Genomic DNA, 27,123 nt, shown 5'->3' on the forward strand with positions numbered 1-27,123 from the left:
CTCAAATAACGTGGTTTCTTCAGTTATCTTCCATTGCTCCTATTCAGGACACATACGAAATATACAGGGTGATTCAGAATTCCTTTTACACACTTCTAGGGGTTGTAGAGGGGACTTAGTAGATCAAGTTTTGATAAGGAAACCCATGTCAGGAAACGTACCGTTTTGGTACTACACAGATGACAAGATCACATAATTTCACATCTCCCGCTTTACCTGCGTCACTACAAGAGCTGCTCGATGTGGCGACCCTGAAGTTCGTTGGAAACAATGTACCTTCGAAGGATGTTTGCATACACACGCTCAAAAATACCTGGTGTGTGCTGAATCTGTCTGCTGCAGCTAGAACTCGTGCAACCAGGTCTTCCTCCGACACTACAGGAGTCTCATAAACAAGACTCTTCACGTGGCTCCGTACGAGAAAGTCAAGAGGATTTAGATCCGACGATCTGTTGTCCAAGGAGTTGGTCCACCGCGACCTATCCACCTGTCCCCGTATGTTTGATTGAGATGTTGTCGGACGAGATGGGAAAAGTGTGCTGGTGTGCCATCATGTTGGAACCACATGTGCTGGCGAATGTGCAGCGGCACATCGTCCAAGAACTGCGCCAATGCTTCTTGCAGGAAAGTCAAGTACCTCGGACCCGTTAGACGGCCCGGAAGAAGGTACGGCCCAATGAGACGACCATCGATGATACCAGTCCATACATTGATGCCAAACCGTTGCTGAAATCCATGAGAAGGTATGGCACGAGGATTCTCGTCATCCCAAATGTGGCTGTTCCGACTGTTGAAAACACCTTTCCTGGTGAAATGCGCTTCATCCGTAAAAAGAACAAGCCGAGGAAACTCGGGAACTTCCTCACAATTGTGTAGAAACCATGAACAGTAATTGATACGTGGTACAAAATGTGCCGGACCCATTGCCTGTACCCTCTGGGGGTGGTACGGGTGAAGCTGCTGGTCATGACGAATACGCCAGACGCTGCTCTGAGACACATTCATGTGACGTGCAAGTATTCACTCACAGGTTCTCGTCAGTTCGATGAAGGACCTCCTCTTCAACGTCGAGAGTGCGGCATGTCCGTGGAGCATCACAGTCGGCCCTGTTAACTTTGAAGTTACCTGTTTCTCGCAGCCGTTGCTCTAATCGGGCAAAAATGGTATGTGATGGAGTGACACGATGCGGAAAACGCTCTGCATACAGACGTTGCGCAGTTCTACCATTACGTCCAGCTTCGCCGTAAATTAACAACATGTCGGTGTTCTCTACAAACGTGTATTCAACCATACTGTACTGTCTTCCGCAACGACTGAATAGCAACTGATGTGAAGGTCGAAGCACACTGGATTGTAAACAGAGGACTTTGGAAGCAGCGCACATGACATCAGGTCGCATTCCGTCAATGTGGGTTGCCTACCGTGAAGCGGGAGATGTGAAATTATGTGATCTTGTCATCTGTGCGTTTCCGGACATGTGTTCCTTATGAAAACTCATCTACAAAGTCCCCTCTACAACCCCTAGAGTGTGTAATAGGAATTCTGAATCACCCTGCATATATAAAATATTTAGTTATATTTAAGTGCGTATCGAATGGAGGGGTCGATAAGGCGACAACATCCTTTCAAATCCATGATCGGAATAAAATAAAACTTTGAGAACAATTACAAGCACTGGTACAATTTATAGGAATACAAGCATCATGAAATTTGTGTCGTTAATTTAATTAAATGAATTTGCTGATTTGTAAATCAATATAATTTAAATTGTACGTATCGTTTCCATTCTTGCACACTCTGTCTCCAGAATCTGTGGAAGATGGCCGCGCATAACGGAAGAAAGCAAGTTAGCGGCAAGTGCGCGCTACTGCAAACGACTGGTAGCTGCAGCCGCGTTTCCACTTCATCCACCGACTTCGCCTCCCACGCGTTTATTGGTCGAACCCTCTCGAGTCATTACTTGCGCAGATACTTGTTTTCGTTCGCTCGCTCCAGAGAGAACAGAGTGTTATAAGATTGTAATTTGAATTGACGTATACCTATTAGGTGTCATAACTCACAAAAATATAACTACAATTTCTGGGAATTCTTTATTTTATTTTGGATTGTGTGTTTGCGTTTGTGAAGCACTAGGCTAATCCCTCGATATAAAATACTGAGTACCCTACTTGTTGTGTTCACAATACTATAAATTAAACCAGTGTTCGCAGAAACCTTATTACTTACACAAATTAACCAATTGAAAGCTTACGTGGGTGACTGATTTACGTTACGATAACATTAAATATGTATAATCTAATGATAATGAGCATAAATGAATTATACATTAATGTTAAGAATCATAGACGTTTGCTTCACGTCAGCACGTTTTATTCAAGTTCAACAATCATACTGTTAAGTCTATTCTTTAAGCAAAGTGAACAAACTATAATTGTGTTCCACATTTTTTTAAAGTTATTCTTCTATGTTTCTGTGATATTCTGAATGTATTGATGATCAGAATTGACTAAATAAATTAGGAAAATCAAACATCCATGCCACACCGAAGATTCAAACTTTGGGTCCATGGCATTGTAACCCCTTCTTCAAGAACATCCGTTAATGTGTATAGCTTTCATGTTTATATTTCTTAAATGTGTTTCAGACTAAAAGAAAAACACTTCATATGTGTTTACAGAAACAACCATACACGTCGTGGAAAAATTAAGAGAAAGAAATTAGTTCTAGCTGATAAAAAAAAAGTCGAACATAAAAACAATAGTACATCCATCATTAGAAGGGTTAAAGTCAGTGAAAACTTCATACCTTATTTTCATTGATAACGTTAATATTATGCAATCTTACAAGAGTCAAAATAACAATGATAAGACAGCAAAACATACCTACATGGCTGTTACTAGATTCAACGAGAATGTTTACAAATTTATGATAATCCACTTATCGTGAAATGCAGATAACATGAATTGGTAGATAATAAAAATAAATCTACGATTAGCAATCTTCAAGTCATTGTGCAATACTTGTTCACTCTTCAGAAGAAATGCACATTCATAAGTCGCACGATTTTGATGTTGATTTCTAGGGGTAAAGGGATAGACGAGGCGAGCCGATTTGTTTTGCGTAAAATTTTAGAATTTTATTCATCTTTCAGGCTAATCTTCATATTCGTCGGCTCTAGCTGTTTCTGAGATCCCAGTGGATGTACTTGCACAACGTTGACAGTAATGGATTATGCCTTCACGTAGATAATGTAAAGTGTACAATATATGTTAGGAATGTGATAGCTATATGTGTAGCATCCTGCGTTACGAAATGTTAAAGTGTGAATTCCTCTTTGCAGTAACGATCACATTCCTGCACACAAATACTGTACAATAAATATTGGTCGATGGAAACATTTGCTATGTGCCAATTTGCATTTTTGCATATTTGCCAAAGAAATACAAGATGAAGAAAGAGAATATTGTTGGATCTCGAAATAGAAGAAGAAGACGATAGGCTACCTAGATATATTGATGAAAAGGAAGAGAGGACAAGAAATTCAAACCGCTTGGTATCAGAAGAGGTGTGCAGCAGGGGTATTCTGTCACAAAAGGAGTGATGTAAGTGAGGTGACAAAATGAAATTTTAAAAAGAATATGGAGGACAGAATCAAGAAAATAGGCACGAAAGAATATGAGAAAGAAGGCAAAATAAATAGCCTATGGAAACACCTGGAAAAGAATGGCTACGAGAAGGAGGCTAGGCTGGACATAAACAGAAAAAGGAAGAAAAGTGTCAGGGGAGAATTGGAAGAGAAAGAAAAAGAAAAAGAGGAAGAGAAAGAAAAAGAGAGGAGGTTTGGAATAAGGAACATGGGAAGACCACAGAAAAGATATGCAAAGTGCTTAGGAAAGCGGACATTAAAACGTACAGGAAAGGAGGGCGAAGCATCTTAAGAATAGCGAAGAAAGCAAACAAGAAAAAGGAAAACAGAGAAGAGGAAGAGGAAGGGATTATCTACGAAGTGAAGTGTCAGAATGTGTACATAGGAGAAACGTAAAAGAGGGCGAAAGACAGGTTGAAACAACATAGGGATGATATACGACTTAAGAGAGAGAGAGAAATGCGATATTTAAACACATGAGAGCAACAGGACATGACATAGAGTGGGATGAGGCTAAGCAGATAGGAAGGGAGAAGAGAATACTAGTGAGAAAATGGATGGAGGCCAAGGAAATAGAGAAAAAGGAGAAGAAGACACAATGAACTGGAATGGAGGACTGAAGATAAACAAAGAATGGAAGGAGGTGTTAGAAAGGGTAGAAAGACAAGAGAAGAAGAGGAGAGAAGAATGAAGAGGAATGAAGAAAGAAAGGATAAGGAAAAAGGGCGTGAGATAAAAGAGTCCAACCACTTTCCATATGAAAGGAATTGTTTAGCTAAATCGCCTGTTAGGTGCAAGTACAGTTGACAAGGGAAGGCCACCTGCTGGAATGTTCCAAAAAAAAAAAAAAACTTTCAAATAATTTTGTGTCTGGAGAGGAGTGATTTTTGTATGTATATATATATATATATATATATATATATATCTTCTTGTGTTGTACCTTGTTTCATTTGTACTTGGTACAGAGTCTGAAGAAGACCTTGCTAGAAGGTAGAAACGTTACGTTTAGTTTATGTTTTATAATAAAATTAATTTGTGCCTTGGTCAGCATATTGAGTTTTTCATATCATGGAAACAAGGCTTAATGGTGTTATAATTTGCATTTATGTTCAAGAGTTTATGCTTGAGAAGTAACCGGTAACTATCAGTTGGATACGCTGTTTAAAATCACACTTTCCCTCAATAACAGAATTGTACGTTGCTATTTTTTTTTACATTACAGCGTACGCTTGTTCTGTATAAACTATAAATCTATGTGGCTACATTTAGATTACTCGCTGCATATGGAACGTCACTGGCTGACACGCTTGGAACAAGCTTGTATATTTAGCAATCGGATTTTCCGCACTAACGGTATACGTTTGTATGTAGTAGTATATTTGCGATGAAGATTTTGATATTGTGATGATGTTCCCTAATATACAGTGGACTCTGTTTAATTCGAACTCCGAGACACGAAAAATGTTCGAATTATCCAAAATTCAAATAACAAAAACATGTATCCTTCAGTGGCGTAGCATGGACATTTCGGGTGGGAACGCCAAGTCCGAAGGAAGAGTCGGCCCTTTCTTGCTTAATAATTTACTTATGGTCGCCACAGGTATTATTTGTCTGAAGTAAGCTGGGTTTTCAATAAAACATCATCATTGCATGTTTTAGCTAGAAAATTAGATGCCTCACTATGCCACAGATGTTTTGAACTCTGGTGATCTATACCTTTTTTTATATCTTTCTGCATGACGCAAGTCATTAAAAACCTACCTGAATCACAAGCGCCTCTGCACAACAGTAGACGTCATTGTTGTGGGCGATCCAACCACTGATTGATTTGGTATATTTTACTTCGCTTTTCTACCACTTTTGGTTAATTGTGAATATGAATATGAGTGATGATATTGATGAAGGGACACTGACAAAGAACACCCGTGCTCACGCCGGGATTAGAACCAGGGACCTCTGTCGTCTTGGCGCACTGTGAAAAGCAGAGTGGATGATCCAAATATCGAACACTCTGCTGACGTAACAGTGCCGATTAGTAATTCAGACCACTGTTTATTACATCTTGAGAATGCTGATAAAAATTTTAAAATAATTTTCTCCAGAGACTATTCGATGTTAAGAGTTTTCAAATGAATGCTAAACATTTCCATTCACACAATATTAAGTAGTTAGATAATAACGAAAAAATACAATAAAAAAAATAGTTTTGCGGGTTGAGTGGTAGAGCAGCAACAGGCTGAATTTCTATCACGAGGACTTCATCAACTTATTTGACAAAAACTGTGTTGATCTTTTAGTTTCTAATACACATCGCTGTTCGTGCGATAAATTATACAATGCAGTGGCCATTAAGAAGCAGTATATTTGAGATTGGTAAAGTTACGTCAGTCAATATTGCGTATTGTAGCATCACATAGCACGAGTTGCATGAGCGCTAAGAGCGAAGAACCGGGTAGGAATTCTGCCGCTGTCGTCTGCTTCAGAAGGCAGGAAGGGTCACATGAACCAATCACGGTAGACCTCTCGTACGCTGGCGTAAGAGAGCCCATTTACGCGCGTGCTGTAGAAATGGAAGCTTTCCCTCCAGAAAGGCAGCAAGGAATATAGGAGTCCTGTAGGCCGAACCTGCTCGGCGTCCGGCCGGGAAAGGCATTGAAAAGAGATGCTAGAACGAGTGTTGAGAGTGGAGCGTTGCAAGCGGATCGCGAAAAATAGCCATTATAATGCCATGAAGGTCAAACATATATGAAATTAGTCATGCTTTACTTTATAATCACAGCATTTAAGCATTTTTGAAATTTTTAATCTGGGAACGCCGGGCGTACGTGCGTACTATAACGCTACGCCACTGATTGATTGTGCTATTGTGGGTAAACATCACAAATTTCCAACATGAAGAAGACCCGCGGAGCTCAATCTCGAATTGCCTTTTGGGAAAACTAAAAACGTTCAGACAAATCCTGTTTCACCACAACCTGTTCTAACCCGCTGTGGAACCTGTACTGAATACCTGGTAGAAACTGCTGCGGTGACTAAGCAGTGGCGTAGGAATACATTAAATCCAAGTTTTCGTTCTGCACTGCAAAACAAAGTCTCTCTTTGAATTAGCGTCAGTTGCTAGCGAAGTTATTTGCAGTCATGAACGTTGGTGTGAGAATAAAACTTCATATAATCTGCCGGTTTCTACATTACAACTTTTATAGCATTACGTAAAACTTAGTTGAAGAGTTTACTTCAAGACCTAGTTTAATTTTTGGAACCTAATTTAATACTTTTGAAGACTACTAAGGAACGGTATCTTTAAAGATGATTTCAAGGGAAATAAACTTCGGATCGAATTACCAAGTAATTCGAATTATCCAAGTTCGAATTAAAAACAGTCTACTGTACAGTGGGATCCATGAGTATTACCTTGCAAATTGTCCATCACCATGTTCGTGCACTTCATTTGACCCAATAAGGGCTTCAAGAATTAAAAGAAAACTCAAAACAAGCTTTGACAACTTCTGTATCAGCATACATAAAATTCCGTTGCTTAAAAACACATATGATATCAAAGAAATATTAATGAAATAGCCATGGGCAATTTGCACGGTAATACTCATGGATCCCACTGTACATGGGACCCTCTATAATAACCAATTGTCAACTTCTACTCTCGCCCTGAACTACACTCATCTGATCCTTTTCCGATCGCTACCATGCATTTTTTTGTTCCCAACCAAAACTTTTGTCTTCTGTATTTCCTATGGAAGTGAAGAATCCAGTTTTTAGTATTTCCATGTTGCGAGATTCATACCTCACACGGACAGATATTCCACTATATCTACTCTCATCGACACACACACACACACAAGTGAATGAAACTGAACATAAATTGAACGTTATTTAGCGCCAAGACATCGGTGTCCCCGGATGATGTACGAACTGCAGGCTTATCGATTTCTTTCAACCACACTGCTTACCCTGGTAAGTTCCATGACTTGCATTTGAACAGTGCCACTGCTTCCAGACCAGAACTGCGACTATGGTGGTTAATCAGTATGAGCCTACAATTCATAATGTGTTTTACCTAGTCCTAACACACACACACATAAATAATATGAAGGAAATCAGGCTTAATATCGGCCTCTTATTTTGAATTTTGTCTTCTTTACAACTACAGGTCTTCCACATGCGTTTGGGAATTGCGACGATAACACCCTCTTTGGGGTATCTTTCAATTCGAAATCTTGACAACTAGACGAAGCCCCTAGTTCATCTCCCGTCGATTCGAAGTCTGTGATGGAGACCTTTTCACAGCTACCGTCTTCAGACACGACAGTTTCTGAAGAATTGTCAAGGCCTGATGTTTTCATTTCGACTAAGGTCAACAAGCTTGGATCAGCAATGACCCTCTTGGTTATCTCATCTCGCCTGCCCTTAAACTCCTTTCCTGATAACCGGATGCTGCAATGCTGTTTTGTGGCGATGGAAGAGGAAACCCTGTGTGAATTGCTATTTTTCATCTTAAGACGACTCAGAATTAACTTATAGTCCTTAATCTCATTGCATATAGATTCTACCTCTTCCTTAGCTTCTTCAAAATCTGCTTCCAATTTCTCCAACTCGTTTGTCATAAAATATCGTTCATCTTTTAACGTTTCTTTTTCTCTCTTCGTTTCATTGTAGCGTTTATCTAATTCACTTATCTGGTATATCAATAGCGACATGTCTTCTGAAAGCTTAGAGTTGGCTGATTTCACGTGAAGTCCTGGTGCATCTGGCATCGCTTTGCTCGTCTGCGAGTCTATTCCTTTCCAAGCAGGTCCTGTTGTAGAACTAAATGATGCAGTATCTCTAACTTTAGGCAATGACTTTCTAACATTGACTGGTGCATTTTTCACTTGGAATACATGTTCGGAATTGCCTTTCTTTGGAAGATTAGGGGGCTTCAATTTTCTTCCATACATTTGTTCCAGTGATTGTCTTTTACAATACATAGTTGACACCTGGTCTTGCATCATTCCTTGGACTAATTTCTATCAATTTTGGTCACGCAGAGATGGTTGTGGTCCACACCACATCCGTTGTTGATGATTTTCGAGTGCCCTGCGGTGCCTTGCTTGCCTGTTCTAGGTTAGAATTCTGATCGGTAGTTCTTATCATACATTTCCCCCCACCAGCATGTACCCAGATTAAATTAACTCTGCCTATAAATTCACAAAGGCCGTTTGTAAAGAATATAGCCTCTACTGCTCCTAGTAACATTACGTACCTCGAACGTTGTCGAATATGACAATGTGATTCAACAATGGAAGTTCCATCGTGCTCGTAGTACTGGATGGTCAACAATGCATTAGCAAGTTAAGAATTTTTTGTGGGGTATGGTTAATTTTGTCTGGACAGTGTTGTATTTTAGCATATTTTAATGTATTCAACTTTTTATGAAAAAAATGAACCAGTAATAGGGAGTTATAGGTATATAACGCCCATAATCGAGTTAAGGGAATACAGAATGGGAATGTGAGGTCGACAAGAAACAAATATGGCGATATATAGGAACAAGGAAGATCTGCAGCGCACGTATGTTCGATCCAATGATATATATATATAGGGTGTTCCGTATATGACGCAGAATTAGAAAATGAAATAAAAATAGGGAAAATATCATGAAAATAGTTATATTTCACATAAATGTAAGCAGTAGCATCTCCCATTTACGTATGAAAGACAATGCCAGGCATATGTCCACCCCTACTGAGTCTGCATGTATTCATACGCTCCACAAAATTATTGATAACCCTCTCGCAGATGTTTGTCCCGATGCCTCCAATCACCCGTATGATTTCCGCCTTCAGTTCCAAAAGGGTGCGTGGTTTGTTGGCGTATACCTGCGATTTCGCAAACCACCATAAGAATAAATCACAGGGTGTAAGATCACACTCCACCTGCCAAAACCCACACCCAGGCCCGTACCCTGGATTTTTTTTAGGAAGGGGACCAAGCCCGAAACCTTGGTTATATATATATATAAATTATGAAATATATATCAATTATTAAATAATTAACTAATATCATTATTTATTTATATCTATAAACATATATAAATAAATTAGTTTGCTACATTTATAAACTAGCAAATTAATTCCTTTAACGATTGGTTCAAAATGTCAAGAAATTAGAAGATAGGTGAAATATTTTAAATATGTGTTAGATATTATATAATTATTGCTTTTTATTAAAAATGATAACACAATAAAAGTATGAAAATTTAATTATGTTTTCATAATGGTGTAAATCTATTAATGGTCTCTCGAAACGATATATGTCCTTATCTTCAGATGAGAGAAGCTGAACTTTGTCTCCGGACGAGAGATAAGAGGTTGTACTCTGTCCATTAGTCAGAGAATCAGCTCCATCTTCGGATGAGAGAAGTGGTCTTGGTCTAGCTAAGAACACACTTTCGAGTAAGAGAAGTGACTAATCAGGTTTCCCTCCCCCTCCCCATTTCCCACTTCATTCATTCTTTTAGAACCCCATCTCTTTAATCAGACTCGAATGTTTACCTCCAGCTTAGGAATTTTAGGAAACCTTCATTGGAATATTATTTTACGAGATAGTTTAGTAATGGGGTGGTTTTCAAATGTATTGTGGTAATTTGAGTACATTTATTTTGTAACCGTACTTTAAACTCCTAACCTTTCTGTAATGGTCTAAGTTTCTTTCTAAGCCTTGTTGATGAATAAAATTTGATATGTTAAAGCTAACCCTGGTGTACTCACTGTATCGTTCTGGCTTAATCTTTGGTAGGCCTTACAACGTGCAACATACACCCGAAGCCTGAGAGCAATTTAGAGTCTCATACCCCGACTAGTAAAAAGGTTAGCATTATGGGTAAACTTGGGACGACGATGGCTATCATTCAATAACAATACAGCGTCTTTCCTCTCACATTGTAAAAATCTTTTCAATAAAACTTGTTTTTACATCCGAAAAACTCCTGCACCGTACATCCTTTCTCTCGGGTTCCCTTTTCACATTACAATAATCTTTTCATTAAATTTTCTTTTCTACATTTGAAAAATAACTTGTGCAGTCCTTCTTTCCAGTCGTCTCCACTTTAGTGTTACAAAAAACTTTTGATTAAAATGTATTTCGTACTTTTGAAAACCATCAACGCTCCTCTTTTGAGAGTCTCCCCCGCGGGTTACAAAATCCCAATCTATTCAAGCAGTAACAATTCCGCGTCTTCCGTCTCACATTGTAAAAACCTTTTCACTAAAATTTATTTTGTACATCTCAAAAACAGCTGCGTCTTTTCGAGTATACCTTTTCATTTTCCAAACACATGCGCTCTCAGGCTTGCACTATTGTGAAAAACGCGGCCGCCATTGATCTTTCGGCTTCCTTTTATAAAAATACACAAAAAGATTATTTTCATTTACTTTTCCCTGCATCCCATTTGTTAATAACAAACGAACATTATTTATTCACCCTCCACTTCTTATACAATATAAATCTTCTTTCCTTTTAAATAAATATACAAAAAATTATTTTCATGTACTTTTCTCCTCTTGTTCTTTTGTTAATAACCAAAGAACATTGTATATTCACCCTACACTTCTATTCACTACATCATGTTAAACTTGTTTACAACTTTTGTGAACACGTGTGCACACACGTGCACTGATTACAACAATAGAGGAGGGGAGAACAATAGAATTAGAATTCTTATGGTTTCAATTCTACTGATGTGTTTGGCAGAGAGGTTGCCAGGGTTGCCCACAGGGGGGTTTCATGACGCGCATGCGCCATGAGAATTATTTTGGTGGGAGAACAAAATTTTATACCAATTATATATATCTTCACACATAAATGGGGGGGATCCTTTCGTTCGATTGACTTGTTATTGATTTTTAGTTTTGATTATTATGTAATTTTCTACCTACCTGTGGGTGATCGAGGCGTTTGGGTTGAAATGAAACACCAACTCTTATGCCTCTAGAATCGGTTTGGATGGGGGGGGGAGCGTGCTGTTCACATTAATACAAGGTTAGTGGAGTAGACAAACTGTGAAGAATAATGTTCAGTACACTAACAATGGCAGTGGCCTGAGCAGTTTGTACGTTTTATGTTAGCAAACATGAAAGTAAACATATATATTGCTTAAATATATCTGTATTATATTGTTCCGCAAATTTTGTTTGACCAAAATAATTTGAGTAAATAATTCGGCATAAAGGGGGGGGTGGGGGCTGGGTGATTCTACCTTTCTTGGGGGGAGTGCGTCATAAGTCTTAGGGGGATGGACACCCCTGGAGGTTGCTATGTGCAACGCTTTAAGTTTCGAAGGCGCCGTAGGGTGGCTCCTCATGCCCTTTTGGTATACGCACAGATTACAAAGGAGAGATAGGAAGAACTGATCTTTATAATCTGTGGTGCGGCCGCGTTAAGTGTCCCCCCCCTTTACTTCTTTTTCCCCTCCCGGCTTCCAGCGAAACTCCTTTCATCACTCCTTTATCAGTTTTATGTTAATTCGGAAAATTAGACCGATGGAATCCTGCATTCCGGCTAACGGCCTTGTATATTTCCTGCTGTAGGATTTAATTGGTACACACAATGGCAGGATTCATTCGCGGCACAAGGCCAACCGTCGATTATTCTCAGGATTCCAAGGAAATGACGCTGGAGGAATAATTGCTCTCAAGATTTTAGAGCCTAACCTTGCAACAACTTCATTATTTATGCAGCCCGTAGGTTGAAACGATGCATAGAAACGTGTAGAAAGTTCCCAGCCAGGATCTTTCAGGAACTCTTTCTGACGTAATAAAGTTCTTCTACATCTAGCAACAACTCGGACCGGCGTTGGCCGTGGAAACATCATTTAGTAATTGGAGGTTCGACATTAGCATAAGTTTAGGAATGAATTTCAGTATTAATAATGGCGAACTGTTGTAGTAATTTAAATAGTGCAGTATGGAGATGAGCAGTTGTTAAACAGTAAGTTCTAAATATTTATTTTTTACTACCGCAAATTCATACTCAAGTATGAGTACATTTAACACAGTTTTATCGGGAACAGAATTAACTGTGAAACGTAATTGACTCTTTGACCGTCGTATGGTTTGATACCTTGGCTAATCGCGTCAAATTGCACATTACGCCTTGAATACATTGCGACGGTACGCAAATCGATACCGGGTTGACCGTGACGGTCGTTGCCCATATTACCGCCACCGTATAGTCAGGGGCGTACTGACCCGAACCGTTGTGAGATCACCATAACAGCCAGTTTACCTTCATTATTTTTATTTTTTCAGAAAATGATGGCTTATACAGGGTGTCATTTTAATGGCGCCCACGGACCACGGAAACGTATAGAGGACATCAAAACAAACAACTTTTCTCAGTAACATATTTCTCGTTGGTGCGTCGTTTCGGCGCTACAGTCGTTCAAAAAAGCCCGTTTTGCCGCCTGAATGCTGGCAATCACACACAACATTTTATTGTGACGTCATATCCCGTCGTGAAGCGATGCGTTCCAGGGTTGCCAGGAACACACATACTCTGTGAAAAATGACATAGCTACAATCAGCCACAATATGTACCGTAACACAAAACTAGAAAACACGTTCTGTAACCTAACAGGAAGTAAACAAACGATACGAAAAAAATAGAATTCAAGTGGAAGTGGTCATATCGAATTTTGTCTCAGCTTACATGTCAAATATTTGCAAATCTAGTTACCAAGTTGCCATCTACAATTTAGTCTATGCACTTCGTCCTTCTGATACTAGAGTCGTTTTCACGTTCAGAAGAGACAACGGCGCTTATGGAGAAACCGCACAGTGTTGCCAATACAGCGCTAGCTCATGTCGCCGGGAAATGATGACCTTCCTTCACAATGAAGGTGTTACATATTTTGTATATATAATGATAATTATATGTAATTATTAACATTAATATTATACTGTGAACGTTACAGTTACCCTTTTTACTATGATCCATTGCGATCACTACACACGCGAGTGTAATGCACGAATATGACACTTCAGAAATCACATAAAAAGTAAAAATCACTGAGAGCTCACACAACTGAAAACACTTTTTCGGGAGAGGGGAAAAGTCTAAACAGACCAAAGCAGATCTCTCACTCAAGTAAGGGGACCCTGGCACATGGGTTAGATTCAAGTTGCAACCCAAACAAACAAATGAGTTATGGCCCACGTGAACTGATAAGACGTGAATGACTCAAGCAAGGCATGTCATATTTCTATCTTGAAGCTCCATATTTTGTCATGTGTTGGAAAGCCTTTCAAAGGTTAATATGGTGTCTATGAATTTATGTGTACGTTGGAAACTGAAAGGTGATCTTCATTTCAGCATTAATGTCGACAGTAATGTAAACGAAAACAACGTGTATTTGCGACAGCACTAATGTTGCTCAAGTAGTGGGGTTTGTGGTACTACTGGGACGAGAAAGTATGAGCCCCCCTCAGGCAGATTTGGCTACACTTAAAACTAGCTCAAGATGTGCATATGAGCTTATTGCTCAAGTGTGGTACTCTGTCTAACCCAAGATTTTTGTAAAAATGCCCTCGGGAATTTCCTGTGAAAGTATGACCTCCCTCAGATTAATTTGCCTACACTTACAAAAGCTACATCTGCCAGATTGTTGTCCATAAGCTTGTTAAAAATATGCCCTTCTTGATATTATTATGGCTACACTTAAAACTAAGCTATTGTATCATGTTGTACAACAAATTATTACCCAATATTATGCAACAAATTATGATGCAAAAGCTCTTGCATTATGTTGTGCAACAAATTATGATGCAGGAGCTTTTGCATCACATATCAGTTAGTATTGTGAGAGTAGCTGAGGAGTACAGATGTGTTGTTGCAGTACTCCTCTTATTTTTTAAAAAAAAACACAAAAATATAACAGATTTATATAAATTGAATTATAGGTTTGTTTGATTTAATATACAGAACAAAGAGTTTATATCTGCCCTAGTTTGTTATACAAGATCAATACATGACACATGGTATTAGGTCATTGCCTTTCCATGTACACCACGACATGCCTGTGCAGACATGCAATTGTGATAGGTCAGTGCTTCAGTAGATCAATACTTATTCTACCTTTGTGCATGTAGGCTATCAGCTTTACAACCTGTCATAGGTTTATTAAGTATAGAGTTTTGATTTGAACCCCAAGAAATTGTATATAATAAAACAACAACAAAGCCAAAAATATTAAGACACTAAGTATATACACTAAATATACAAAGCACACTGCTGAACCCAACTGATATCTTTTATTAAGCATAGAGTTTTGATTTGAATCCCAAGAAATTTTATATAATAAACAACAAAAATGCCAAATCAAAAATATTGTAATCAATGCAATAAGAATATATCCAGTCCCAATTGGGCCAGGCACCAAAGGAATTGTGATCCAGACAAATGCAGAACTCCCACAAAAATATGCCCAAAATGCCATAGAAAATATAGCATGGAATATTTCACATATAAACATATGGGTACTTGTTCTGCACAGTCATCAACATTGCCCCCACAACCATCTACATCTGGTCTGAAAAGGAAGCATGAAGCACCTGTTAATGCTAGAGCAGCAAAGCAGCCACGCTATGAACCCATCCATAGCAGTTTTAATGGCCAACTTAGGGATTACCGGTTTGTATCAGAGCAAAAATGTTATATTAAGAATTTTTTGAACAGTATAAATCCTGATGTGCAGGCAATTCTAAATGCACAAAATGGCTCTTATAAGCTGTCCCTCAAATTGTTTACACAATATAAGAAATCAAATGGAACAAAATTTACACAGCCCCACATAACAGAAACTGTAGCTGTAGCTTCTTACTACAAAATAGGTGGATTTGAGGCTAGTGATAAGATATTATCTAAGAACCACACAGTATTGTTTCCTATGCGCCTGTTGCCAGGATTCTTCTCAGATTACAAAGATATTATGTGGAAGGGTGGTTTAAGAATTACATTTAGAAGAGCTGCCAATGATAATAATGCTTTGATGAGGTACAGTACATTAAACTCTACAGGGGAAGCTCTGCCTAATACCCTACCTGATGAAGGCAAATGCATTATTCAGACTATGGAGCTAAGAATCCCGGTTGTTGAATATGAGGCCAGTTATGCTCTTAAATATAAAGCAGATATCCTAAAAAATCCACAGGTGTCTTTACAATTTTATACATATCAATGTGTGCAGAAGCCTGCCACTGGTAGCTATTATGAATTTGATGTTACAAACTCATTCTCCAGTATACAATATGACATGCCAGATTTTGTGGTGGTACTGTTTCAGACTGGAAGACACAATAATCAGGAAAAAAATTCAAGTAAGTTTGATAGCTGCAACATCAAAAACATATATCTTAAAAATGTCAGAAATGAGGTGTTTCCTAGAGAAAATTATAATTTAAACATGTCCAAGGATGATTTCCTCAAATAATATGAAGCATTTACAGCATACAAAAGGGTCACTACTGGCAATACTGACATGTATTACTCACCAGATGAATTCAAAGCACAGAGACCCATGTTTGTCATCAACACCTCAAAAAGGAAACAAGTTGTGGTTAATGACAGAACAAACATTAAAATTATCTGTGAATTCCATGATACACTCCCCGATGACACCATATGTAGTGTTATTCTTATAGGTGAAAAATCATATGTTTATGATGTAAGAAATGAAAGAGTCACAGAGCAATTCTAGAAGGCCTCTGCATATTACATTGTCTTTGTACTAGATATGCAAGTTGGGCCTCGTGTCCAATTAAAATATTCAGATTAACATATTAATTCTCTGAACTGACTGTCAAGTATTTAAGCACACTTGACAGAGTATTACACTAGAGGCAATAAGCTCTTATGAGCATTTTTGGCTTATTTTTAAGTGTATCCAAAACAATATCAAGAGGGGCATATTTTTGACAGGCTTATGGACAACAATCTCACAGATGTGGCTTTTGTAATTGTAGGCAAATCAATCTGAGGGGGCTCATCATTTCACGGGAAATTCCCGAGGGCATTTTTACAAAAATCTTGGGTTAGACAGAGTACCATACTTGAGCAATAATCTCATATGCACATCTTGAGCTAGTTTTAAGTGTAGCCAAATCTGCCTGAGAGGGGCTCATCATTTCTCGTCCCAGTAATATATACTTTTACACTACTTGCTCACAACAGCAGCATTGGAAATAATTGTCACTTATTAAATTTAAGTAATTTCAATTCTATTATAACAAACTGCATGAAGTTCATATTTTTACTGAATGGAAATAAAATAACAACTGGAAAACTTGGTGGTGATTAGCCGAAATGCTGCGGTGAGTCAGCTCAAGATGGCCAGGCAACGTCTCCTTACTTCGCGCGCGGTTCGGGTTAAAAAGAAACTCCAAATGCATGGAAGTAATATTTCTGGGAACCTTTGAGTGGTTATAAAAAATAATTTCATTATTTTCTCCACAACTTTGTCGCTGAAAGTTTTTACTTGGAATTACAGAACAAAAAATGGCCAGCGACGACATTTTCTACTGCACGAATATAAAAAATCTCCACATACTTTATTTGAATATTTTTTAATGCAAATATACTTTAAAGTATTGATAAATTCTGAGTACCACCGTCACCTATGACAATTAGAAAACAGTGTCAATTTTTTTCATAATGAAAGCTTCAATTTTACCGCATGTTTCAACGTTAGGAATGAAAACAATGTAAAAATTGTGTTTTCACAGAAAATTTGCGTTTTTAATTTATCTAAAATTATGTAAGCAAGTTACCAGTTTTTTGTGTTCACCATCGTATTCTCTACAAAATTTCCTGCAAAACTGCAGGTACCGATTTTACTTAAGCTAAATTTGTAAATCCAGAAATTTGACAACAGCGCGCTCGTATTTCCCATAAGAAAAGCATTGCCCATAAGAGCCCATTGTGTCTTCTGAACGTGAAAACGACTCTAGTAGTCTGTAACACACTGAACAGATGACAAAATAGAAATGAAAGAACTCAAACTTCCAAAAGTAAGCAACACATAATATAATGTATATTCAGGGCATTATGAGGCAAGTGACAAAAATGATTGAAAATACAGGGATATAAGTAGTACTGATACAAGCTTTCCGACGACTGTGTTTTTCTATGCACCGGATACACGTGTAATGGTTTGCAACTGTGAACAGGGCAGTATATTCGCTACTGATTCATCATTAGATTGTTACGTGTTTTAGCCGTAATGTAACAACGTGAACCTCGGATACTTCCGTTATCAGCACAAAAGTACCATAAGGCATCTGGACACAAACCTGTAGATATCAACCTTGCAAAGAGATTTGCAAATATTTGACATGTAGTTGGGCGTAAACAGCCACGTGTAAGCTGTAAGTCCAATAAAATGTATTGTTGTTGATACTTTAGATGTAGGCTGAGTCAAAATCCGACATTGACATTTCATTTTGAATAAGGTTTCTACCATTTCTCATATCGTTGGTTCACTTCCCCCTTCCCCTGAGATGACTGCTGATCTGGCTGGTAGGCTATGATGTTCGGTCTGCTGGACGCGTTTCTCGCTTCGTTTTACAGCTAATAATGTGGTTGGTAGTTTGTCATTTTTCACAAAATGTGTGTGTTCCTTGCAACCCTGCCGTGCGCGTTTCGCCGCAGGATATGACGTCACAGGTACGATCAATGTTGGGTTGGGTTGCCAGCATCCAGGCGGCAAGACGGTATTTTTTGAACGGCTGTAGCGTCGAATCGACGCACCAACGAGAAAAATGTTACTGGGAAAAGTTGTTGGTTCTGATGTCCTCTATACGAATCTGTGGTCCGTGGGCGCCATTAAAATGACAGCCTGTGTGTGTGTGTGTGTGTGTATATATATATATATATATATATATATATATATATATATATATATATATATATATACATACATACAGGGTGATGCAAAATTCCGTTTACAATGCGGAGGAGGTGAATCGCCAAGTGAAATGAAGACGAAAATGTAAATGGAATTTTGTCGAATGACGCACCGTGTCAGACCTAGAGGATGCCGAAATCGTGTGAAAATGGACCTCACACCTCCATATGCCGACAAATAGTACTCATAAAGAAGATGCGGCACGATATCGAAGAAAACACACCTGGGCTAGTGAATGATGCACAAATCGCGTGTCGAAAATGAATGCAGCAGGGATTCCCCACAAGAAGTGAGGGATTCCCGGGAATACGTATGTCCGACATGGAACGCAGGTATCGAATGGGGGTACAAAGGGAAATGACGGAGGTCACAGCACATGAGGAACATTTCGCCAGGAATTGTCCGAAAAGCAGGCTGCAGGAGGAGATTCCTCTGAGATGCATTCTTTCTCTACGGCTGTAACTTTTTGTAGTCCTGTAGATTCATGTCCTTGTTTAACACATGATTTTGCTGTGTCACCCACGTCAGTGTATATCGATTTACTATTTTGGAGTGCAGAACTTGTGAGGTTTGGCAGCATCAGGTTTTTCAAGTCTCTTAGGGACGTGACGTTGCCGAGGCAATTCTGGCTCATCAACGAGGCTGGGTTTGCCCTCTGTGCATTTCTGCCAGAATGCTCAAAACCCATTCGCTTTTCTTGAAAGATGTCAGTCAAGTGTTTTAGTTTTGATTCCACTTCTGTAGCGCCAATGCGTGGAGACTTATTAACAGTTTATCTCTTCTATTGGACCCATCACATGGCAGTAGAGGGAGAGGAAGAAAAATGTCTTGAAGTGAAGCATTGTCTCCAGGTATCCAGCACATTTTGATCTTCTTCAGAAAATTTCTCGAACAAATTGAGAAGGTTTTCATAGTTCCTTAAGATTTGTTGCACACTGGAGCCTCTCAACGTCCACCGACGAAGGCAAAGTGTTCGCAGTCCAGTATGGCCAGCCTTCTCATTCACATAAAAAATATTCCTAAATATTTGCATTCTTTTAGGGGATTTCCAAAGTCTTTAAGATGTCGTTGGCTAAATTCATTATGTCTCTGATTAATATATTTATAATAGTAAATAATAATTATATACTTAGTATATAGTAATAAGCCATGTGTTTTGCTGTCTCCGGTCATAGACCCCCAAAGTTGATGGTTCGGCGGTCTCAGCCCCCAAAGTTGATGGTCTAGAACATTTCAAATGTATATTTAAAGTTAACTTCATGTGGCACAATTCAGAGTAAACTTTACAAGAGAAGTAAAATAATACATTAGATCCTCTTAAGCAAAATTATTTGGGGGGGCTCTGCTCCCACATCGTTAACATTGGGTGGGGGGCTCGAGCCCACCAAGCCCCTTAGAGTCGGCGCCTATGATCCAAGGTTAGGTCAAAGAATTTCTAATTAGGATTAAATAACGCCATCCAAGCTTGACTGTCGAGCTCGGCAACACATGGCTCAGCTGTGACCACAACCCGGTTCCCGTCACAATCAACCCAGCACCTTCGTCTTCAAGGACCTGGCAACCTGTACCCACGTCTTTCTCGGTGACGACTCCGTACGAGGCAGCCTCCAACCACCGTATTCCGGACCACACCAAGTTCTAAGCAAAAACGGCAAGACCTTGACCCTGCGTCTCAACGGTCGTGAGACCCGCGTCAGCATTGACCGGGTCAAACCAGCCTAGACCTGGACGGAGGACGACCCACGAACCAGACGCGAAGTGATTGACCCCTGGAAGCAGGGGTGAACGACACAAGACACAATAAGGACAGTGAGACTCGAGGCATCGCGGACACAACGACGAGAGCGGCCTCCTCCTATATCACTGAGTGTTTGTGGTGTAATAGTGCCTGTAAGTAGTGATCATCCAGATTAAACCAGGAGGTAAGATAACATTCTTTCAGAAAAAGGTCTTATTCATACTTGCATCGCGAAGTGTGTCAAAATATGGCGCAGAGCACGGCCGTGCAACGAAAAAGACGGACTCCATACCGATGTTCCGGACACTTAAACCATCAGGTTCATATCAAGCATTCACCCATAACCATCGTATGTCGAAAATACAGAGGGGGGGGGGGAAGGGGTACGCCCACATTGTGACCTCCTTGTAGGCTAATCAATAGCGCTCGACACTAAAAGAAAAAGCAATAATTCATGTAAAACTTTTGTACAGATATACGTACGAGGGACGTTCATTAAAGATTTCCCCTGACCCAGTTCTAGTTAATGTAGAATACTGAAATTTTATATGTGTAATGATACATATGTGCATAGGTCATGAGGTAATTTGCAATTCTGAACTGAATTGAGACAAGGTGTAGTGATGGATCCAGTCGAATACCGAGCAGTCATCAAGTTTCTTTACTTGAGAGGCCGCACACCTAAGGAAACTTTTGATGAGATGAAAGAGACTTATGGAGAGGATGTCCCATCGTATGTCGTAGTGAAGCACTGGCATCGTCAGTTCAAGTTTGGTTCGACTTCAGTAGAAACAACCCCATTCCCGGGCGACCCCAGTAAACCATTGACAAAGACACAATTGGGCAAGTGAAAGCCGCCATCTTGGAGGATCGCCGCATAACCGTTCGCCAACTAGCTGAAGATGTCAAGATCAGTGTGGGGTCTGTGGAAAAAATCATCCATTACCATTTGCACATGCAGAAGGTGTCTGCCCGATGGGTTCTTCGGCTACTCTCACCTTTCCAAATGCAGGAACGAGTCACGTGATCCCAGGCTAATTTGACAGGATTGTGCCAGGAAAACCAGGAGGATTTTTTTGACAGACTAATCAACCAGGGTGAAACGTGAGTCCATCACCATGACCCAGAGACCAAGGTCCAGTCAAAGCAATGGAAGCATCCTGACTCACCACCACCAAAGAAGGCCTGTGTCCAACCCTCAGCGGGCAAATTGATGGTCATGGTTTTTTGGGACTAGCATGGAGTAGTTATGATGGATTTCCTGGCGAAGGGTACCACAAATACGAGCACGTACTACGCTTTACTGCTGCATAAATTGCGGAAGGCCATCAAAACCAAGAGGTGTGGCATGCTGACCAAAGGCGTCCGCATCCTGCAAGACAACGCTCCAGTTCACAACTCGCATGTTGCCCAGACAGAAGCACGGTCCTGTGGATATGAAATCCTTCCTCATCCTCCGTACTCTCCAGACCTCGCACAATCAGACTTCCACCCTTACCAACAATGAAGTCATTTCTGAAGGGAAAGCACTTCCACGACAATGAAACGTTGATTTCTGAAGTCAAGTCATGGCGTCTGGAGCAACCTGCGGACTTCTACAAACAAGGTCTCCACGGGTGCATAAAGCGATGGTCCAAGTCAAGTCATCTGCTGGGCCCGCGCATGGCTGCGGCCATATTGGCATTAAACAACCGGTTGCTACGGTGGTTGCTAAGGTTGGTAACATGGCGTTGGCTATAGAGCGTTGCTGAGGTTTTGGAAAGATGAGCCGCAAGCAATAAAGGAGGGAGAGCAGCCATGATTGAGGCCGGTTCTTGTAAGCATACGGAATTCAAGCGGGCGGGAGGGGGATTTGACCCTTGTTCAGGATGGTACTGTGCAGTATTCGGTTGTTTAACATAAACTCACGTTTATCCTCCAATTTTCCTAGAAAGAACAGAAGGTGCGCTTCACGGCACGGGACTCGATAATTGTTGATCAGATGATACCACCGCGTCGTCTGGTTGGCGAAAGTAAACAAAGCGAACATTACAGAGTATGCAGTGAACATCTTCTCAAAGTAATTTGGTTATAAAAAATGAAGTGCAAGATAGCTAGGGAAGTTCTGTAACGTTCTCAATTTGTTTGACACAAGATGGACAGAAAAGTATCAATACTCAGTAGGGTGACTTGTGAAATTGTATACACTAATAGCAGAAACTTTACTGTTGTCAATTTTTGGACCATTTTGTAGTAGAAATGAACCCAAGTTTCTCTCAACACAGTAAACACATTGAAAAATTGCAACAACATATTCCCATATGAAATTCCTATTCGTCATTCATTGGAACAGTGTGTCAAAAAGTTAGATGGCCTGGTTGATATTTTTTACATTTTCAAATCTGAATGAAAAATGTGGCAAACATTAATTGAAAATACATGTCCGGGGTCTGCATTGTAGGCAGTAGAAAATTGTGACAAGCTCTTGTACTCAAATATGCACAAATTGTTGGTTATCTTGGCTACACTGCCAGTTTCATCTCCAACACCCGAGAGGATGTACTTAACATTAAGGAGGTTGAAATAATGTCCTCGAAATTGAACGGGAGATCCTCGACCAATTGACCCTGCACTGTTAATAATAATAATAATCGTTTATTTTAAGTGTTGAACACAGTATGAAACCTAATACAGCACGAAGTCAAGTACAAAGTTACACGAATAAAATAGAATAACATAACCTAACAAGTTAGCATATTTACACTTCAGTTTACAGTTTTCAACGAGATCTATTACATCTCTGATACTAATATTTTTTTATTGTTATATAATATTCCGCAATTAACTGTGTATTGTTCTAATAATAATAATAATCATATTTATTTAAGTGATGATAACGATTAAACAACAAGGTATATCACTATGTCAAAATTGGCTATACAAAATTAAAAAAAATAAATATATAATTATAAAATAAAACAGTGGATCCTACAATCTTATACATCAACATAAATTCAAATTGTAGGTTTCAACAAGATTAGCTACTAAACCTCTGGCCTTGTTTAGGCATGTGAGAATTGAGATATACCTATGGGAATATCTGGGAATTTTATAAGCCATATTATTCAAAAAGTATTCACTGTCAACTTGGAAAGTTAATATTTTCTCTGCAAAATTTATCCTTTTCATTTTTCTTCTTTCTTCTAAGGTAAACATATTCAACTGTGTTAACGATTCAGAGTAATGTTGGTCATACTATTTTTTTTTAAACTTTGTGCATAATAACCTGATAAAAAGTTTTTGAACTGTTTCAACTTTTTGAAGGTGACTGTTTGTAGTCAGAAACCGTAATTCATTTGCATATTCAAGAATAGGACGAACTATCGTTTTATACAGGAATATTAAGGTATCTTGTTTTTTAAAAACTTTCCATGAGAAAAATATATAACCAAGCATTCTCCTTGCTCTATTGCAAACTTCTGAAATGTGCTTATCAAATATGAGAGAGGAGTCTATTTTATTTATGTATGTTAAGTGTACATACATAATATATAATATAAAATAACACCGATGATGATATTTTCAATTTTGTAGCAAGGAGGATGTTCAGGTTTTAATCATTAATCAGTGTATTTTAGTGGGACTTGCAGCAGTGGAACATTCTAACAAGATGTGCGTGTGTGTTGCGGGAACACAATCTAGTTGTATTTGTTAGTTTGTGTAGGCTATGTAATCATGTGTATTCCTCAAATATAGCATTTACAAGACATAACGTCTACTGCATTCGTACAAAAAATAGTTGTCTAACATTCAGGCTGAGTTGCGAATGGAATCCATAGTTTTCGTGACACTCCCAATGCTGTTCAACTATAAGTTCATGACCTATCGGCATGGGGGCGAGAGGGGTGCAAAATAAAATACCAAAAATGACGTAGATTAGTGTCGAATCCATAGTTTTCGGAGTCGCTAAGCTAATTGGTGACATTCACGATCACATTTAAAATTAGTTACATTTTACATTATAGTTAGAATTCATTATTTTCCTGTCTAATACAAGATTGGGATAAATAAATACCCGGGCAACGCCGGGAAATCATCTAGTAATCTATTAATGGCAGTAAAATATTTTCGGTTAGAAATAGCTTATTTGGGATGCAATAATAATTATAATACGGTGGAGGCACATAGTTGTTCGGATTCCAATTTAAACTGTAGGTCAAGTCCCAATTAACCTTACTGTGCATAAAGTGGACTTAAAGCACCAAATCAACAATTCAATAATAATAAAATACCATTGTTATCTTCATATGCATTTATTATTGTTGTTGATATTAGTAGTAGTACTCGTCCCTATTCATTTGTGGTTGTTGTTCCGGCTATTGATTGAAACCACTTTAGACACTCCCAATATTACTACTACAACTATTAAAATATGTCAATAGCCTGACGACCGCTACAAGAATTTCCTTCGACGTCTATGACTATGGACTACAAATATGTATTGTTCCGATCGATAATATGCATTGCTGTTTTTGAATGCCCATTAGTGCAAAGGCAGGAAATGTACCTAATGTGCATACTTATTGCAACCATACGCATAACGATAAGAAAATATCTGACCATGTGACTTACGTTAATTTACCCGTCAGCAAGCCTGTGTAGCGGAAACCGAAGAAATCATAGGTTGCCGGTCACTTTCATGGAAAATGACATCTTTTGTTTTTCCATTTCTTCTTTAACTCGTTACTTGTAAGCAACCTGTATTTTAATTATGTATTCTTCTGAATTTAATCTTTACAATGGTGTAAGATACATATTACCATTTTCGTTGAAAACCCCGGTCACTTGTAACAAAATGTACCCCTTGCGATCCGTTTCCAATACTAAATGCATGGGGAAGGTACGGGCAGTGCGTTGTATTATGCCAGGTATACAGTTGCTATGCCGACAGCGCCGGAAGTGACGTTCACTAGACCAGCGTACTGGCTACCTGACCGGAAGCGATGACTGCCTGACTGACTACTTGACTGCTTTTGAAGAATAGGTCATGTTCTAATTGCAACTGGCTTTCCCCGACTCGATTCGGTAGAACAGCCAATGAGAGTGAAGTTTGGCCATGTGAAGATAATCTGCGAGTTTGCCGAAGGAAAGTTTTTTGTCTGTGGTTTCCGAGTGTTTGTTTGTTTTCTTTGCTTCTCGATAAAAGAAAAAGTAACAGAGATGATTCGCGTTCGTGTCAAGTTCGTTGGGTATTTATGCAAAGCGATGAGATGTATACGTGACAAACATGGGCGTAACTTGAGACTTAACTTAGTGGGGGATGGGGGGGGGGAGGGGCGGCAGGTACAAACTTGAGGCTCAAGTTTTGGGGAACAGTCAAAAATGTTGTCATTCCATAAAAATAGTGTCCAAGGTTATTTCCTAATAACTGTTACATTTGTGAAATCATAAATATTATTATTTATTACTTAGCTCCTTAGGTCTTAGGGTGTTAACAAACGTATCCTTAACTTGTACATTTTAACAAATCTGAAAAATTTTGTGGGGGGCAAGTGCCCCTTGCCACCGCCAAGTTACTCCTATGGTGACAAATATGATTAGTAGATAATGAAAATCCTTATTACAGATGCATTGAATATTTGATTTATTTAGTTTAAAAAAAAAAAATTAATGAATCGTGCGAATCTCGTGTTTGATTATGCATATCAGAGTTCGTTAAAAAGCTTGTTTATTACGCATTTATTACCTTATTTTCTTTCGAGCCATTTTCTAGTCCATACTTTTTATTTTCTTTATTTTTAATACAGCAGTAATTCTCCTACAACGTTCTTCAAATTGCTCGTCCATCTTTTCAGATTGTCTGCTCTGCGAAATGTCTTATGGGAACAAAAGTACATCGAAGAGTTCGGTAACATGTATCGTGTGAGGCGAAAACTAGCAGATGGGGATAGCCAGTCGGCGCCAACTAGGGCATTCCTACTGGAAATCCAGTTTCATGTGATTCGGGCTAAACTTTGAGAGAGATGTAATGCATCACAATCTCTACTGACATTACTTTAACATAGAACTTACTTTCCTGGCTTTTTCGTAATAATAAGCACTGATTCAGCCCTCTTGGTAATTACAGTAGACTCGCGATTAACCGAGTCCCGATTAACCGAGGCTCCGGGTTAACCGAGGGAGTGGTTGGAAAACATCGCGCTTCATAACGCACCCCCTGTTTGTTTACTAGTAAGCTGGAGTCAAGTCACCGTCCGCGCTTCTCGTGTTCGTTAGATTGTCGGTGTATAAATCTGTGTATAGGTCTATTCTAAGCCAGTAATGTAGTATGAGTGGCAAACGGAAAAGGCGTGTCCAAAAACTATGAAGGACTTTTTGAAAAAAGTAATCTTCTCATTTATGATGTACTAGTAATAAATAATTACTATGGAGCTTTAAGTGTTGTTTCGTCATTTACAAACTATTAGCACAGTATCTCCGTAATATCCGAGGTAGTCTTGGTCCCAATTAGCTCGTATAATCGCGAGTCTGCTGTAAAAGTAAAAAAAAAAATCTCATCCAATTATATATTATCTTTGCATCTCGAGCGTGAAATTTCACGAATTTTTCCATGGTGAATTTCACACAAAGGAGGGGATAAACAAGTGCAGTACTTCTTAGTTACCGACCGGAGTTGGACTGTACACACGTGAGTACAATAATTTAATTACGAGTGACCACATATGGTACAGGAGAAGCTCGTAGTCACAGACAGTTAACCCGACATTTCCCATTTCTTACGATGTTTTTTCTTGTTACAATTTATTT

The 27,123-nt window shown here is 39.0% G+C and overlaps 1 protein-coding gene across 1 annotated transcript in view; it reads left to right on the forward strand.

Annotated features, from left to right (window-relative positions):
- The first annotated feature begins 20,406 nt into the window (after window positions 1–20,406).
- The window catches only part of LOC145991492 (transmembrane 6 superfamily member 1-like), a 76,635-nt gene continuing 69,918 nt past the window's right edge, over window positions 20,407–27,123 (forward strand). The window contains exon 1 of the mRNA XM_083127508.1: window positions 20,407–20,521. The gene's annotated coding sequence lies outside the window, so the exon portion shown is untranslated. The remainder of the gene's footprint in view (window positions 20,522–27,123) is intronic.

This window comes from Lepisma saccharinum, chromosome 8 (assembly GCF_977018435.1).
Source record: "Lepisma saccharinum chromosome 8, izLepSacc3.1, whole genome shotgun sequence".
Lineage (NCBI taxonomy): Eukaryota > Metazoa > Arthropoda > Insecta > Zygentoma > Lepismatidae > Lepisma > Lepisma saccharinum.